Below are 4,696 nucleotides of genomic sequence, written 5' to 3'. Positions count from 1 at the left end.
AGAGCACAGAGGGAGAATGAAAGGGAGAAGCAGATCCCCTGGTGAGCAGAGAGCTCCATGTAGGATTAGATCCCAGGACCCAGAGATCATGACCTGAGCTGAAGGCAGATGCCCAACCACCCGAGCCACCCAGGCACCCTAAATATGAATATTTTTTAGATATTTATTTATTTATTCTGGAGAGACAGCACACGTGCATGAGCATGGGGTGGAGTGGCACAGGGAGAGGGAGAGAGTCTTAAGCAGATGCCACACTGAGTGCAGAGCCCAAGGTAGGGCTTAATCTCACAGTCCTGAGCTGAAACCAAGAGTCTCCCGCTTAACTGACTATGCTACCCAGGTGCCTCTAAATATGAATATTTTAATCTCCATTCCTATGATGTTTTTTTTTCTAAATATTTTATTTATTTATTATGAGAGACACACACACACAGAGAGAGAGAGAGAGGTAGAGACACAGGCAGAGAGAGAAGCAGGCTCCATGCTGCAGGGAGCCTGACGTGGGACTTGATCCTGGGTCTCCAGGATCATAACCTTGGCTGAAGGTGGCACTAAACTGCTGAGCCACACAGGCTGCCCTGCTGTGATGTTGTTAATGAAATAAACTACCATAAATTTTCAGAGTTAAATTAAGAATGCTCAGTTTCAGCATTGAGAATGCTCCTGAGTTCTTAGCATAGTGTCTCTGAATCCATCACATATTTCACTCACTAGTTCTTTCATGATGACACCCGTTGGTTACATTCCTTCCCACATTAAGAACTACACATGATCAGGACACTTGAGTGTGGGTTAAGCATCTGACTTTGGTTTGGGTCATGATCTCAGGATCTTGATATCAAGCCCCACATAGGGCTTCCTGCTCAGTGGGGAGTCTGCTTCTCCTTCCCCCTCTTTTTGCCCCTCTCTCATTCATTCTCTCTCACTCTCTCTCAAATAAATAAATAAAATCTTAAAAAAAACAACACATAATGAACATCCTAGACTATGTAATCCTATAAATGTTTGTGAATTTTTTTCAGATATACACAGGAGTGGAATGTTTGGTCTATAGGTCATACACATATTTATTTCCACTAACTACTGCCTATTTTCCATAAAATAGCAAATAGTTTCCTCTGCTACCTACAGTGCACAAAGTTTCTTGTTTTCTCAAATTCTTTTTTTTTTTAATATTTTATTTATTCATGAGAGACACAGAGAGAAGGCAGAGACATAGGCAGAGGGAGAAACAGGCTCCTCGCAGGGAGCCCGATGTGGGATTTGACCCCGGAACACTGAGATCACGCCCTGAGGCAAAGGCAGATGCCCAACCACTGAGCCACCCGGGGGTCCCTCAAATTCTTGAGACTCTGAAGCTAATTTACAATATTAGTACCAGTAATGTGACCCTTAAAAAAACAACAGGAGTGCTGCTGTATACTTTTAAAATAACATGCAACTTTTTAACCTGCAACATATAATTCTTTCATTCTTCAAAAGAAATACAGTATGTTTTTATCTAAGGTCATATAATGTATCATTGGCAACTCATGGCAAAATAGGCATTGGTCTCTCAAGCAAACAACTTACCTTTTGTATTGTCTTCAGTGCAGTATCATAGTTAAGTGCTATCATTAATAGGAATTTGGACATTAAAAGTATCTATCACAAAGAACAGCACTCTCAATTATATTTTCTATTGTGTTTTTAATGGAGATCTACTTCCTAAAATGGATGTAGGTACCAAATTTATTTAATTCATTTTCTACATATAACAAGATAGCTCTTTTTTAAAATCCAATTAAAATTTGTTCCCAGAACCCAGCAGTCATGGCTTAGATTTGTCATTAAAGTGACTTAATCAAAGTTGACTTTGTAAGGAAAATATAATGGTTTTAATGTTTCTATTGGAGACAAACTTAGTATTTGAATGTCACTATTATTTCCTGCAATAGACTAACTTATGTCATAGAAGAATAACACTTACTTGAAATAATTTCTACATGGAAGTTCTTGTAAAAGCATTCCTGCCTCTTAAAACTTAATACTAAAAATTAGCAGCAACAAAAATGATGTAGAACAGTATTTTCATTGGAAAAAAACAGGAATTTGCAATCTCTTTTTTTTTTCCATTTGAAAGCAGTCATTTATTAACTGACCAGATTACAAAAATAATCATGGTAGATACGTTAGTTCATCCTTCTAATAAGCCTGTTGATCTGGTCTTCCCTGTTGCCAGCATCTCCACCTTCTACAAAATGAGTGGTCTTTTTCTTCATTCTGCCGCATGGAGAAGATAATTTGAAGGGCCATAAAAAGTTGTTCGCTTCTTTGAAACATTTTCCAATGGTATAGATATTGCAAATCAGATCCTCTATGCAGATGATGCTATATTTACCAAGAGATCTGGCAATCAATGTGTTATCTGTCAGGGCAATTCGCTTCTTGTTGATCTTGTCATATCCATGCTTGTAGATCAATTCATTCACTGACTTCAGGTTTGGGCCCCCCCATGCTGTATATATGGTTCCACAATCCTTAGCATGTTAACTGAAGCCTTGTTGAGCTTAACAAAGGTGCCACTGAAGATCTGGCAAAGGCACAGAAGCCGCAACACCTTTCGAACCTTTGGGTTCACACCATTGATACTTCCGATCCAAATGCCAATTCGAGTTCTGCGGGCATGTAGAAGTTGCTAGCTTTTCTCAACATCCTCACCATTCAACTCTCAGTTCTGTACATCTGCCTGTGCTCCTTGTGGTAATGCTTAGCTTTTTCATAGATAAGCTTCCTCCTTGCCTTTCGAAGCATCTTTTGGGCAAATTTTTTTGATCTTCAACTCTGCAAAATTCCTTCGCTCTTTCTTAAGGGTTTCTGTCACAGCAGGAACCTTCTTTTTCTTCTCTTCTGCACCCTTCATGGTTTCAGCTGGAAAAGAGGGGAATCTGCAATTTCATTTTTATTCTGTAACTCTTCAGTTTATTTGTTTTGGTCTAGTGATGTACCTTTTCTAAATTAATATCTAAGAATTTGTCAATAATTCAAGAATACTTGATTTTTATTTAACAATACAGACTCCTGGTATGTTCTCATACCTTCTAAAGCATTTTACTATAACCCACCTGCCCAAAACTAATAAACACATTTCTACAAGAAAAAATGATCCTAACAATTCATATGACAGCAGCTTAAAGTAAAAATAAGCATTGTTTTCTCCTTCAAATCTACTCAAGGAAGGGAATGTTGATAAAAATGCATACAAACAAAAATCATTACATGTTTATCTGTTAGAAAAATGTGATTAAGGGAATATAAGCAAATGCTCAAGAATATAGGACCCATTTAGCTCATAATAAAATTTCTTCCTTTTGGGAATATTATTGCCTTTGGTCACATTTTTAGTAATTCAGTTCATCCCATTAGCATTTTCTATGAGTCTCGTATAATCCAGTCCTCCAATACTGTGTGACCCCTCAAATTCAGGACACCCAGGATATCTCCTGGCATCTGCAAATTAAGAAAAATATTCTGTAGGTAGTAAAATATATTGAGGCAACATTTGAAAGCTAAAACTCTCTTCCATTTGAGCACTTGTGAAACTTGCATCATTATGGTTAACTAAAGTTACACCAACCAGCATATAAAACAATCCAATCCAATCCAATTAAGACCACTGCTCAGAATACATCTGCTGCATTTTCACTACCTTGAGCTCCACTCTGATTTTATTCTCCATCCTACCTAGTATTTCCATATGACATATGAAAATTCTGCCACAATATTAACAGACTTAGTGCCATCCACATTTCCATTCACACGTTAACTGAAACTTTTCTACTCTTGCGATGCCGCATTTTCTTTTAGGTCATATGTAATTTCCCTTTATTACAGTCTTTACATACATGTTGTAATCTAGAAGCTCCTTCCATCAAAATATTTTTTAAGACTTTATTTATTTATTTATTCATGAGAGACAGAGAGAGAGAGAGAGAGAGAGAAAGAGAGAGAGGCAGAGAGACATGGCCGCAGGCTCCATGCAGGGAGCCCGACATGGGACTGGATCCCGGGTCCAGGATCACAGCCTGGGCTGAAGGCAGGTGCTGAACCTCTGAGCCACCTGGGCTACCCCCAAACCTTTAATAGTCAACTAAAATTGTTATTTCCTTATTCCAAATCATGCCATTAATCATGCCATTAACAGAAAAATATCATCAAATATGACATAGCTAAAAGCTCAACCGTTAATTTGATTACCTTAAGAGCAAGATAATTTTCTGCATTATTTGGAAGTAGAATCACTTCAGGGTCTTGTCTGCAGCAAGTAACTGCTTTATTTCTGAGATCTCTTACCCAGCATCTTGCTCTTTGACCACAGCTTTCTATAATTTAGCTCATTACCATAGGTTATCTCAACAAGAACAACCACACACAACACACACATAACATTTTTTTTGGTCCTAGTCATCATTCCAAGTCCTTTATTATACTAACTGAATTCTCAAACATTATCATGATATAAATACTATTACCATGGTCACTTTAAATTTGAGGAAACTGAATCACAGAGGATTCAGTCACCTGTCCAAGGTTACTATCTTAATAAGGGCACAAATTAATTTCGAACCAATGCAGCATGTTTTAGTATCTGTGCCTTTAATTACTGCAGTTAATTACTCTTGTGTATCAAGAATTCAAGCCTATAGGGCTATCTATA

At 37.7% G+C, this 4,696-nt stretch overlaps 1 pseudogene; it reads right to left on the bottom strand.

Annotated features, from left to right (window-relative positions):
- Positions 1 to 2,101: 2,101 nt before the first annotated feature.
- Positions 2,102 to 2,902, bottom strand: LOC140608323 (large ribosomal subunit protein uL30 pseudogene; annotated as a pseudogene).
- Positions 2,903 to 4,696: the final 1,794 nt, after the last annotated feature.

This window comes from Canis lupus, chromosome 17 (genome assembly GCF_048164855.1).
Source record: "Canis lupus baileyi chromosome 17, mCanLup2.hap1, whole genome shotgun sequence".
Classification (NCBI taxonomy): Eukaryota; Metazoa; Chordata; class Mammalia; order Carnivora; family Canidae; genus Canis; species Canis lupus.
Note: the sequence above shows the minus strand (reverse complement) of the source record. Positions and strands in the feature narration are given on the sequence as shown.